The sequence below is a fragment of the Aquarana catesbeiana genome, linkage group LG04 (assembly GCF_042186555.1).
Source record: "Aquarana catesbeiana isolate 2022-GZ linkage group LG04, ASM4218655v1, whole genome shotgun sequence".
Classification (NCBI taxonomy): domain Eukaryota; kingdom Metazoa; phylum Chordata; class Amphibia; order Anura; family Ranidae; genus Aquarana; species Aquarana catesbeiana.
The window spans coordinates 504,097,691-504,111,845 of NC_133327.1; the positions used below are offsets into that span (position 1 = coordinate 504,097,691).

The window sequence follows — 14,155 nt, forward strand, 5'->3', positions numbered from 1 at the left end:
TACTCGGAAAACACTATGCAATGTATAAATATTCTTTACAGAGACTTTGCTACTTTGCCCATTCTCTGAAAAAAGTCTTTCCTCTGACCCACTGATGCTTACCTCTCCAGTGATCCCTGCTAGTTCTTCCTCCATCGCAGACAGCACTAAAATATCTAGTGTTAGATTGTGTTGAAATCTAGAGGTTGGCTGTATCGGCCGAGGTAAAGTCAGGATGAATGGAGGGTGATTGCTGAAGTATTGGTGAGTTAGGGGTGTAAACAGGAGAAGTAGTCACAACCTATAAGTTAGGATTTAAAGTGTAGAACTGTAAAAGTATAGCGACTGTAATCATACAGTACCTGACCGCGAGATTGTGTTTCCAGCGCGATACCATCGTGCTGGTTCTCGGCGACAGGGTACTTTGCATGTCGCGCTGGCTCACGCATCGGGAAAGGAAAACTTGGTTTTCCTTCCGCGATGAGTGACAGGCAGTGCTGACAGCTGTCTGGTATGAATCCTGAGGGGGAACGCCGTGCCAAATTTTAAATGAAAAAAACCGCGTGGGTTCCCCCCCAGGAGCATACCAGGCCCTTAGGTCTGGTATGGATTGTAAGGGAAACCCCCTACGCCGAAAAATCGGCGTGGGGGTCCCCCGAAAATCCATACCAGACCCTTATCCGAGCACGCAGCCCGGCCCGGCCAGGAAAGGGGGTGGGGACGAGCGAGCGGCCCCCCCTCCTGAGCCGTACCAGACCGCATGCCCTCAACATGGGGGGGTGGGTGCCTTGGGGGAGGGGGGCGCCCTCCGTGGCCCCCACACCCCAAAGTACCTTGTCCCCATGTTGATGAGGACAAGGGCCTCTTCCCGACAACCCTGGCCGTTGGTTGTTGGGGTCTGCGGGTGGGGGGCTTATCGGAATCCGGGAGCCCCCTTTAATAAGGGGGCCCCCAGATCCCAGCCCCCCACTCTGTGTGAATGAGTATGGGGTACATGGTACCCCTACTCATTCACCTAGGGAAAAGTGGCAATAAAAAAAAAACACAGTACGCAGGTTTTAAGAGTAATTTATTAGGCAGCTCCGGGGTCTTCTTCCGACTTCGGGGGGTCTCCTTCCGACTTCTCCCGGTGTTCCGCCTCTTCTCCCAGTGTTCCGCCTCTTCTCCCGGGCCCCGCCGCTATCTTCTTCCAGCTCTATTGCCAGCGAGGGGCCCGGTCTGCTGCCGCTGTCTTGTCGCCGCTGTCTCGCCGCCGCTGTCTCACCGCCGCTGTCTCGCCTCTTCTTCTCTTCTTCCGATGTTGACACGACACTCTCTCCGGCTGGAATGCTTTGTGCGAGCTGCAGAGCCATTTATATAGGTGGTGACCCCGCCCCCTTGTGACGTCATGTTTCCAGCATGCGCAGGGACTCTGGTGTCATAAGGGGGCGTGACAACAGAGTCCCTGCGCATGCTGGGAACATGAAGTCACAAGGGGCGGGGTCACCGCCTATATAAATGGCTCCACAGCTCGCACAAAGCATTCCAGCCGGAGAGAGCATCGTGTCAACATCGGAAAAAGAGAAGAAGAGAAGAAGAGGCGAGACAGCAGCGGCGAGACAGTGGCGGCAAGATAGCAGCGACAAGACATCGGCGACAAGACATCGGTGACAAGACAGCGGCAGCAGACCAGGCCCCTCGCTGGCAATAGAGCTGGAAGAAGATAGCGGCGGGGCCCGGGAGAAGAGGCAGAACACTGGGAGAAGAGGTGGAACACCGGGAGAAGTCGGAAGGAGACCCCCCGAAGTCGGAAGAAGACCCTGGAGCTGCCTAATAAATTACTCTTAAAACCTGTGTACTGTGTTGTTTTTTTTATTGACACTTTTCCCTAGGTGAATGGGTAGGGGTACCATGTACCCCATACTCATTCACACAGGGTGGGGGGCCGGGATCTGGGGCCCCCCCTATTAAAGGGGGCTCCCAAATTCCGATAAGCCCCATGCCCGCAGGCCACGACAACCAATGGCCAGGGTTGTCGGGAAGAGGCCCTTGTCCTCATCAACATGGGGACAAGGTGCTTTGGGGTCCCCCAAGGCACCCACCCCCCCATGTTGAGGGCATGCGGCCTGGTACAGCTCAGGAGGGGGGGCGCTCGCTCGTCCCCACCCCCTTTCCTGGCCGGCTGGGCTGCGTGCTCGGATAAGGGTCTGGTATGGATTTTGGGGGGACCCCCATGCCGATTTTTCGGCGTAGGGGGTTCCCCTTACAATCCATACCAGACCTAAGGGCCTGGTATGCTCCTGGGGGGGAACCCACGCCAGTTTTTTCATTTAAAATTTGGCGCGGCGTTCCCCCTCAGGATTCATACCAGACAGCTGTCAGCACTGCCTGTCACTCATCGCGGAAGGAAAACCAAGTTTTCCTTTCCCGATGAGTGAGCCATCTCGGCGCTGGCTCCTGCGACGGAGCTCGCAGGTATCAAATCTCGCCGAGAAATGCGACGAGATTGACAAAATATCGCGGTCACCTACTGTATACAGGCATTCCCCACCTTACATACATCTGACTTGCATATGACTCATTCTTACAAACAAAAGGAGACAACAGGAAGTGAGAGGAAATCTACTCCTAGGAAGGGAAATTCGCTCCTATAATGCCGCGTACAGACGAGCGGACATTCCGACAACAAAATCCTGGATTTATTTCCGACAGGTGTTGGCTCAAACTTGTCTTGCATACACACGGTCGCACAAATGTTGTCGGAAATTCCGATCACCAAGAACAATACATACGACGAGCCGAGAAAAATTAAGTTCAATAGCCAATGCGGCTCTTCTGCTTGATTCCAAGCATGCGTGGAATGTTGTGCGTTGGAATTGTGTACACATGATCAGAATTTACGACAACGGATTTTGTTGTCAGAAAATTTGAGATCCAGCTCTCAAATTTTTGTTGTCGGAAATTCCGACAACAAATGTTCGATGGAGCCTACACATGGTCGGAATTTCCGACAACAAGCTCACATCAAACATTTGTTGTCGGAAATTCCGACCGTGTGTACACGGCATAATGCCCTGTGCCTGTGAAAGGGAATTCCACATCCTTGCCACTCTTAAGCCCTGTACACACGATCGGACATTGATCGGACATTTCGACAACAAAATCCATCGGATTTTTTCCGACGGATGTTGGCTCAAACTTGTCTTGCATACACACGGTCATACAAAGTTTTTGGAAAATCTGATCGTTTTGAACGCAGTGACGTGACGTGAATTTATTCTGAGCATGCGTGGCACTTTCTACGTCGGATTTGTGTACAAACGGATTTTGTTGTCGGAAAATTTTATAGCAAGCTCTCAAACTTTGTGTGTCGGAAATTCCTATGGAAAATGTGTGATGGAGCCTACACACAGTCGGAATTTCGGACAACAAGGTCCTATCACACATTTTCCATTGGAAAATCCTATCGTGTGTACAGGGCATAACAGTAAAGAACCCTTTACACAGTTTAAGATTAAACCTCTTTTCTTCTAATTTTAATGAGTGGCCACATGTCTTATTAAACTCCCTTCCGCGAAAAAGTTTTATCCCTATTGTGGGCTCACCAGTCTGGTATTTGTAAATTGAAATCATATCCCCTCTCAAGCATTTCTTTTCCAGAGATATTAACCTTTCTTCAAAACTACTATCCTCCAGACCCTTTATTAACTTTGTTGCCCTTTTCTGTATTCGCTCCATTTCCAGCTCATCCTTCCTGAGGACTGGTGCCCAGTAGGGATGGGCTATCTGTTCGAGTCAATAAGGTCTAGTGTGGATTTTTGGGGGAACCCCACGCCATTTTTTTTTACATTTTGGTGCAGAGTTCCCCTTAAAATCCATACCAGACCCAAGGGGTATGGATTTTGGGGGGGAACCCCACACCATTTTTTTTTAAATTGTGGCGCGGAGTTCCCTTTAATATCCATACCAGACCTGAAGGGCCTGGTAATGGAATTTTGGGGGACCCCCACGCATTTTTTTTAATTATTCAATGACTTTCAATGACTTTTATGTGTATTGTCGGGACCGACAATTCATTAATAGCCGGCACTAGCGCTAGCACTTTTAAATTACTTTTTTTTCCTTTAGAAATGTCATTTTGCTCTCGGTCTGTTATAAACATGGGAAACATGCGCTACTTTACAGGCATACTATAGACACCCCCCAAGTACGAAATTTAAAGGAATATTTTACTTTTATTGTTTCACTTTAAGCAATATTAAAATCACTGCTCCCGAAAATGGCCATTTTTAAAACTTTTTTTTTGCATTGATACATGTCCCCTGGGGCAGGACCCGGGTCCCCAAACACTTTTTATGACAATAACTTGCATATTAACCTTTAAAATTAGCACTTTTGACTTTTCATGTTCGTGTCCCATAGACTTTAACGGTGTTCGTGTGTTCGAACAAATTTTTTGCCTGTTCGCATGTTATGGATGCGAACTGAACAGGGGGGTGTTCGGTCCATCCCTAGTGCCCAGAAATGAACAGCATACTCCAGGTGAGGCCTGACCAAAGGCTTATAGAGTGGGAGAATTATCGCTTTATCCCTGGAGTTAAAGCGGAGTTCCACACAAAAATGGAACTTCCGCTTTTCGGAACCCTCCCCCCCTCCGGTGTCACATTTGGCACCTTTCAGGGGGGGGGGGGGTGCAGATACCTGTCTAAGACAGGTATTTGCACCCACTTCTGGCATAGACTCCCATGGGAGTCTACGCCTCTTCCCGTCCCCACCGCGCTGTCTCCTGGGAACACACAGCTCCCAGGAGAGAGTGGGGACCATTTGGGACGCGCAGCGCTACTCGCGCATGCGCAGTAGGGAATCGGGAAGTGAAGCCGCAACGCTTCACTTCCTGATTCCCTCACCTAGGATGGCGGCGGCAGCTGCCGAGAACCGAGCGGGTTCTCGGCATCCCCTGCCGACATCGCTGGACCCTGGGACAGGTAAGTGGCTATGTATTAAAAGTCAGCAGCTGCAGTATTTGTAGCTGCTGGCTTTTAATATTTTTTTTTTTTTTTTTGGTGTTGTGGGTGAACCCCCGCTTTAATCCCCTTTTTAATGCATGCCAATATTCTGTTTGCTTTGTTAGCAGCAGCTTGGCATTACATGCCATTGCTGAGCCTATCATCTACTAGGACCCCCAGGTCCTTGAGTAGATTGCATTCATATTTTTGCCACCCAAATGCATTATTTTACATTTTTCTACATTAAACCTCATTTACCATGTAGTTGCCCACCGATTAATTTGTTCAGATCTTCTTGCATGGTTTCCACATCCTGCAGAGAAGTTATTTCCCTGCTTAGCTTAGTGTCGTCCACAGATACTCCTGATCCCATGCCTAATGTCAACATGTACTAGCTCCCATCATGGGGGATCAATGGACGTGTTTCAGGGGTGCAACCCCTTCCTCTCATCTACTTTAGTTGCGAGGAAGGGGTTGCACCCACAAAACGTGTACATTGATATCTCGTGAAGGACAGTGTGTTTGTGAGTAGGCAGGTACATTTCAAAAATACAATGTCAAATTAACAAGGGACACCAACACCAACCAACCTCTTTTGATGTTAAAAAATACAAGATAATATTGGTGTTGTGGTAGCTTGACACACAAAATGACAAAAAATATTATGGAGATTACTATAAAAAAAAAAAAATTTCAGGAGATTTTTAGGAAAAAAAAATAAAGTAGATCACTATAAATAAAACAAATAAACATTATTCTGGAGATCTGGCGAAAAAAAAAGGAAGATTATTCAGGAGATCATGAGAAATAATAAGAAATCAGTTTGTCAGAACTCTGTGTGAATATCAGCAGCAAAACAACTTCATTATTCTAGCATTTTAAAGAAGAAGAGAATGTGCTGCATTGAAAGATTTAAAAATTTGCAGCGTGACGGATGTGTTATCTCCATTACGAATGCTAGTTTTACAAGACCGAGCGCTTCAGTCTCGTAATTGATTCAGAGCATGTGTGGAATTTGGTGCCTAGGACTTGTGTGCAAATTTTTTGTCGGAAAATTTGAGAACCTGCTCTCAAACATTTGTTGTCGGAAATTCCAACAGCAAATGTCCGATGGAGCATACACACGGTCGGACTTTCCGACAACAAGCTCACATCGAACATTTCCCATCGGAAATTCGGACCGCGTGTACACGGCATTAGAGTAGCCATTGTGTCAGCGGTGTATAAGCTCTCAGCCCATAAAACCTTCCATACCAGCAAGAAGGGGGGGAGGGGGGTTGAAGGTGAAGGGGGTCAAGAAAAAGTAAAGGTGAACCAGGAAAAGAAAGAGAGAGAGTATGTACAGAGTAGACATTTACAATTTGTAAAGCTAATGGGGGATAGAGGATAAACACGCAGAAAACTGCTGTGGTCCTTGAGGGAAAGGGGAGCTCGAGCAACCATCAAGACACCTAGAAAGAGTCCGACAGGAATTATATATGTGCTGCCCACACTCACCAACCCCAAAAGGAGTAGGGCAAGGAACATACAAAAAGAGAAGAGCATTGACTGGGAGTAGTGGGCCCTGTCAACATACGGCAGATGTGTTACTTATGAACAAAAATTAAACTCTAGCAATGCTAAAACAAGAACATAGTAATGCAGGAGTAGAGGCCCATAGTAAGTAATAGTCCAGTAGTGTAGTGAAGAACAAAGCAGAAACTGGATTGGTGTAAAATATCCAACAGGTCTCTGGTTGCAAAAAAAAAAAAAAAAGGGAGAGACCCGTGATGGAGAAATGTCACAGAAACTTTGAAAGAGTGTAACAGCCACAATGATTGTGGGTATATGTGAATGCAAAGGGAATGCACAGATTTTTTTGAGAGGAGCCTGGAGTCACTGCGCAGCTCTTTTTTGAGGGGGTTTTCCGCCATTGGGGGTCAAATTGGACCAAGAACGTTGGTATAGGGTCCTGCTAATTCAGGAGCTCCAGTGGAGGCATATTGAGGTCATGCAGGAATGTTGGGAGATCTTTCAGGGAATCGAAGCGTGGAAGAGCAGCCATTTTTGGTGGCACTCAAACACGAGGGGAAGCCCCATCTGTAGATGACACCCCTTGCTCTCAGTTGGTCAAGAAGGGGTTTGAGAGCTCTGCTGCGGTCCAGGGTCTCCTTGGAGAGGACAGGAAAAATGTTAATGACGGCTCCGTCAAAGTCAATGTTTGGGTTGCCCTGCAGCTTGACCATAATGGCATTCTAGTCTTCAAAGTAATGAAGGCGGCAGATAACATCTCTGGGTTGGACGGTTGTGATAGTATGCGGTCTCAAAGCACGATGGACGTGGTCAAATTCCATCAGGTCAGTGACAGGATTGCCAAGAATTGTGTTCAGAATACGCCAGATCAAGAGCTTGAGATCATTATCTCTGGTTTGCCTATGGCAACCCCCGGATACGCAAGTTATTCCTGCGATTGCAGTTTTCCAATTCCTCAAGTTTGTAGCGTGAGGAGCAGTGGGCAAATGCCAATTGAGTGACTGTCTCCTGCAATTCTTTAATGGTTGCCTCATGTGAGTCCCGGCGCTGCTCTGTGTCCTCAACTCTGGCTAGCAGATGTGGCATGTCTCACTGCAGTGATTTCCTTTTTAATGGATTTCTCCAAAATATGGTACATACCTGCCAGTTCTTTTTTGAGCCCACGCACCAGGGATGACATTTCTGAGCCAGCAGGGTTCCAGGGTCCTCCATGAGCTCTGAGCAGCAGAAGGAGGCAGGAGAGCTCTCCCGGATGGAAGCCGGTGTGAGGAGGGGGACTCAATAGATCTCCAGGCTCTGGCCTGCACGCTTCTCGTGTTAGGGCTAGATCTCTCTGCAGTCAGGTACCACTTAATGGAGCCTACGGAGGATAGCTGAGCAGCCAAACCTTTCCCAGACCTCTTCCCAAGTGTTGAGCGGGGCCTTTAAGCTTTAGACGGCATCGCTAGAGGAGTTAGGGCTGATGGCTGGACGGAGCTCTTCTCAGACACGTCCGCTCAGTGCCATGCGTAAGCCACGCCCTCTTCCTCCCCTTCATCCAGGCATGTGGTTACTGCTTGGAAGTCCAGGCGTAGGTGTGATATCACCACAGCCAGGGTGTTTTTGATATCATCGGCAATGGTATGCATAGCTAGGCTGAGTAGATGGGGGCAGGTGATCCTGTGTTAGCATGCCGGGAGTGGGATGATCTTGTCGGGCTGACGCTGGAGGATCAAGGCGTGTGTCCAGAAGCCTGAGAGGAGGCCGCATTTTCTTGTGCTGGGTCCAGAATAACTTTGGGATGTTGCAGCTTAGCTGAGTCCCTGGCTCCTGGGGTGAGTGTGATCCCAATGTATTTCCTCTCGGTTTCCCCATGTTTTCCCGGGTGATCTCCTCCTGCAAGATAGAAGCTGGACCTTGATGTGCTGGAGGGAGAGGATTAAGCAGCCATGTCTGTCCGAGTCCAGACCACGCTCCTGGAAAATAGATATCATCAAAATTAAAAGACAGAAATGCTTGAAATATATCACTCTGCGTGTAACACATCTATATAAGATACATGAATTTCACTTTTTGAATTGAATTACTGAAATAAAATACATTTTTGATGATATTCTAATTTTATGAGATGCACCTGTATAAATTGAATTTGCATCTATTAATATGATGTGCATAGATGTATTCAATCCCATGGGCAACCTCTCATCCTACTTATCTAGGGGTGAAATTGACCCCCATTGTGAATAAGATATTTGCGGCAAATGTTCCACCCATGCTTCATCCCCTTACTTCTGTTCTGATCTGGGCAAATGGCACATGGGTTCGTACACATGGATGGGCCCGAATGATAAATGAACATCATGCCAAGATTGCTATATCTCTTTCAGACTTTGCCTCTACTCGCCCCTACCTCATTTTTTAAATCAGTCCGCAGTGCCTTCATTCGATTTGTCTGGGCAAACACACACCCACATCTATCCCATTCATACCCGGACTTGCCCAAACTAAACAGGGCATGGCCTTTCTAGAACCGCTATGATACTATCAGGCAGTCCATCTTGCCAGGGTAATCAAATGGTATAGAGATGGGGAAACAAGGCATAAGTAATGATTAAACAATCTTATCGTGCCGATATTCCACTACAACGCTTGCTGTGGCTATGCCACAAATTTCTGGGTCCTCTGAGGCACCATCCTCTTATAGAGGTGACCCTCAGAGTATTGCAACAAGGTGGTCACTCTTCTAGGACAGAAATAGAGATCATCTGGCTTTTCCCATACTAGGTAAACGGGAATGGGAGGGGAGGAGAAAAATTTTTTTTTCCCATATGGACTACTCCAATCGAGTCCCACTTCACCCCCCAAAGCAAGCTATTTGGACAATTATAGGTAAAAAAATTCAATTTATTCAAAAAAACATTATTTTAAAACATCTATATACACAAGACATAGATATCACAAAAAAACTGTAAAACTACAGACTTTTACAATAACATTTAAAAGTGCCTGCAATAGTAGTTGAAGGCTGTTGTTTAGAACACTTGAGAACGTGACCTCAACAGTTTCGCGGATTAACCGCTTCTTCAGGAGGCGTCCAAGTAAGTTCTCTGAGGATCAAATAACTACAATTACACATACAGTAAATAGTAACACGTGCATTAACAGTAGCATAATATTGGAGTAATAATACATTTCAGAAAAATATGTATAAACTCACCAACCAATGCCCTCGTAAGGGCTTAGACGGCACTGTGAGACGCCCAGAGTGGGGCGTTCCCCCAGGGGCGGACAAGGGTTTTTTTTTACGATGGAGCATACTAGTGTGTAAAAAAAGTAAAAGGTATGTCAGATAATAAAACTAAATATAAAAATCAATTTCCTACAGGTGACACCCGCCCATGTGAGGTGAAGAGTGCGATGAAGTGAATAGGAGGGGAGAAAAAGGAAAAGGAACACAGAAGGGGGGAAAAAAGGAGAAGGAAGACAACCAGAGGGAGGGAAAAAAGGGAGGGAAAGAAAAAGAAGGGAAGAAAGAGAGGAAAAGAAGAGGGGGAAGGGGGTGGGGAAGGAGAAGAAAGGAAGGGGGGAGGGGGGGGGGGAGGAGGGGGGGGAGGGAAATAGGAGGGAAGAAAGGGAGAGGAAGGGGAATGAGAGGGGGAGGGAAAAATGAGAAGGGGGAAAGGGAAGGAGGAGAAAAATGGGGGAGGGAAGGATGTGGAAAATATGGAAGAGGAAGGCAGGAAAAAGGAAAGAGGGAGGGGGGAGGGGGGGAGAAGACGGGCAAAAGGGGAAAAGAGAGGAAACGGGAAGGGGAAGGGGAGGGAACTGATGTAGGCAAAGGGAAAGGACGTGTGCGCTAGGAGAAAGCCTGACCCGGAGACGATGACGCGGACGTCTCTGCGCTGTACGTCTTCCGGGTTGGGGGTATATAAGACCGCCATCATGGCAGCCTTGTATACACGGCGGACACCCGACAGGCATTCAGTAGACGGACGGATTTCAAGTAAGCAACATACCAACCATTGCCAGGTTTTCTCTCTTCTTTTTCCTCTATCTGTGATCTGCTATGAAACGTTCTTAGTTTCAACAAGAATAATGGCATATCCGCATTGTGCTCTGTTCTCTTGTCCTCTGTATCCTATAGGTCCGCTGGGACAATATTAATATCAACACTACTATCATCTATAGTCGCTACCTGGTATACTTTTTAAAAGTCGCTAGACTACATATTCAATTGCTTAACTAAACGGTCCCTGAATACCATCAATCCTGCCTTGGGTGACAAACAAAAAATCTTCTTGAGCCCCCATGGGTACTCTAACCATGGTGGGTATTTTCTCATTATTCACTTATCAACACATGAATAGGTGCACCACAGGTGGAGGGTTGTCCTTCCCTTCCTTCCCCCTTCCCTCCCTTCCCCCTTCTCTCCTCTCTTCTTTCCTCCCTTCCCTCCCTTTCTCTCCCTTGTCCTTTCCCTTTGCCTACATCAGTTCCCTCCCTTTCCCCTTCCCTTTTCTTCTCTTTTCCCCGTCTTCTCCCCCCCCTCTTTCCTTTTTCCTGCCTTCCTCTTACATATTTTTCACATCCTTCCCTCCCCCATTTTTCTCCTCCTTCCCCTTCCCCCTTCTCATTTCCCCCTCCCCCTCTCCTTCCCCTTCCTCTCCCTTTCCTCCCTCCTATTTCCCTTTCCCCCCTCCTTTTTCCCTTCTCCCCTCCCCCCTTCCTTTCTTCTCCTTCCCCACCCCCCTTCCCCCTCTTCTTTTCCCCTCTTTCTTCCCTTCTTCTTCTTTCCCTCCCTTTTTTCCCTCCCTCTGGTTGTCTTCCTTCTCCTTTTTTCCCCCCTTCTGTGTTCCTTTTCCTTTTTCTCCCCTCCTATTCACCTCATCGCACTCTTCACCTCACATGGGCGGGTGTCACCTGTAGGAAATTGATTTTTATATTTAGTTTTATTATCTGACATACCTTTTACTTTTTTTACACACTAGTATGCTCCGTCGTAAAAAAACACCCTTGTCCGCCTCCGGGGGAACGCCCCACTCTGGGCGTCTCATAGTGCCGTCTAAGCCCTTACGAGGGCATTGGTTGGTGAGTTTATACATATTTATCTGAAATGTATTATTACTCCAATATTATGCGACTGTTAATGCACGTGTTACTATTTACTGTATGTGTAATTGTAGTTATTTGATCCTCAGAGAACTTACTTGGATGCCTCCTGAAGAAGCGGTTAATCCGCGAAACTGTTGAGGTCACGTTCTCAAGTGTTCTAAACAACAGCCTTTAACTATTATTGCAGGCACTTTTAAATGTTATTGTAAAAGTCTGTAGTTTTACAGTTTTTTTGTGATATCTATGTCTTGTGTATATAGATGTTTTAAAGTAATGTTTTTCTGAATAAATTGAATTTTTTTACCTATAATTGTACGCTTACATGAGGTACCAGAATAGTCCAAATAGCTTGCTTTGGGGGGTGAAGTGGGACTCGATTGGAGTAGTCCATATGGGAAAAAAATTTTTTCCTCCTTCCCGCCCATTCCCCTTTACTTAAAATGATTGAAGGATGAAGGTACCCACTAAAGTTCACCAATCGTTATTCGTGTGGCAATTATGTCATTAAAAAATTTTCCCATACTAGGTAACGAGTGTTTTCCCCTGGCCTTGCGATAGATGCTTCAAATTCCTTTTTTTTTTTGCAAGGCAAATTCTATCTTGGAGATTTTCTCGCTGAATCTCAGTTAAAGACCAATGCTGCAATACAGTCCATGTTTGATCCACCGTTAGTTCCCTGGAGACTGCAGCAACTCATTTTCTTACTCCTTGGGGGGTGGTTGGCCTGCCCCAATACTCTGTTGGAACCTATGCCTGGAACCGGGCCCCTTCACTCATGGGGTCGTCCTTATACGACCTCCCAAAGGCTTTGTTCCATGGTTTCCATTGAAATAGGAAAGGGATTATGCTCAGAGGGAAGTCATAAGCTCAAATCCCTTTCTTATTTCAATGGAAACCTTGAAACAAAGCCTTTGGGAGGTACCATGTTACACATTTTCCAGACATGCTGGAATCTAGAGGAGTTTTGGTCCCGAGTGCAGGGCACTATCAAGCAGCTTACTGATTATGATTTGAGCACTGACCCAGCCAGATTCCTTTTTCATTATTCTGATATCTTAAAACATAGATTTAAAACCTCATTGCTGATCCACCTTTTAAATGCGGCAAAAGGCTTATATAACAGCGATGTGGAAGCAAGACTCCCTCCTGCGATCTAAATGTGGCTCCTTAAAGTGACACTAAAGTTATTTTTTTTTTAATAACAAACATGTCATACTTAACTCCACTGTGCAGCTCGTTTTGCACAGAGTGGCCCCGATCCTCATCTTCCGGGGTCCCTCGGCGGCTCTCTTGGCTCCTCCCCGCATCAGATAACCCCCTGAGAGAAGCGTTCTCCCGGGGGGTTACCTTGTGGGCATGCTCCCGAGTCCAGCATTCGGCATCCATAGACGCCAAATGCAGGACTCGACCCCGCCCCCCGGCGGCCGCGTCATTGGATTTGATTGACAGCAGCTGGAGCCAATGGTTTCGCTGCTATCAATCTATCCAATCAACAACTGAGTACCCCAGGCAGAGAGAAGGCACGTCCCCATGGGACAAGTTTGAGGGTTCAGGTAAGTAAAATGGGTGGGGGGGGGGCTGAGGGGCGGTCACTGACAGATGTTTTTCACCTTAATGCATAGGATGCATTAAGGTGAAAAAACACAAACTTTACAACCCCTTTAAAGTAGCTGACATTTATGTCATGCTGCCTTGAGAGGTAAAGAGGAGAAATTTAGGAAAAAGTGGCTTTATAGGTCTCTTTACACATGCTCCAGAGAATATGGCTCTACTCTTATAGAGGAGGGGTAAGGATACTGCCCCCCTTCTTCATCTTACAGTCCTTATCTTATCCTTCCCCCCCTTTTTCCATGTATCCTCTTCTGCTCCCATCCTCCTTCCCATCCCCCCTTTTTTTTGTTATTGCATTTTTTTTCTCTTTGTTGTTTTGTTTTGGTGCTGTATTGTTGTAATATTTACTGAAAAATGAAGGACAATCAGGGTGGTAAGGACTCAATTGCTATCAATATGCAGTGTTCAATGGCACTGACTTTTAGCCTTGTGTGTTCTATCACAATGTGGTATGTATCATGAGTTGTATTTCTCAGTCAGCTCTGATTACTGTTTCTCCAACATCTGTCTGTGTGAAATTTACTTAAAGTGGTTGTTAACCCACTTCTACTAAATGCTCCCATCCTCTCTGTACCATTTTAATAATTGTCCCTATGTCTGTGTTCTGTAAAAAAATCTGTCCGATTGTTCCTATATGAACTCCGCTCTGGCGCTCAGCTGACTGTCGGCTCTCTCTCTGGCTCACAGCTGCAGTGGGTGGGGCTGAGCCCTACCACTGACATCAGTCAGGAAGGAGGGGAGAGAGAGAGCCGATATCTGTCCATGTCAATTGCCACCTTTATCTTTGCCCCCCTCTCCCTAAAACAAGGGTATATGGTTCATCTAGTAACTCACTTAGTGATTGACGATTATTATATGTGGGAATCCTATATGATGTTTCTCCATGACCAGCTCTATCTCTATATTGGATGTGAGGTGTATTTATTTGTGATCCCTGTACAATGCCTTGGAAAAGTATTCATACCCCTTGAACTTTA

General features: G+C 46.6%; 1 protein-coding gene across 5 annotated transcripts in view; it reads left to right on the forward strand.

The window, feature by feature from the left end:
• Positions 1–14,155, forward strand: part of LOC141140482 (proton-coupled folate transporter-like) — a 755,302-nt gene that overhangs the window by 580,069 nt on the left and 161,078 nt on the right. The window lies entirely within an intron of this gene.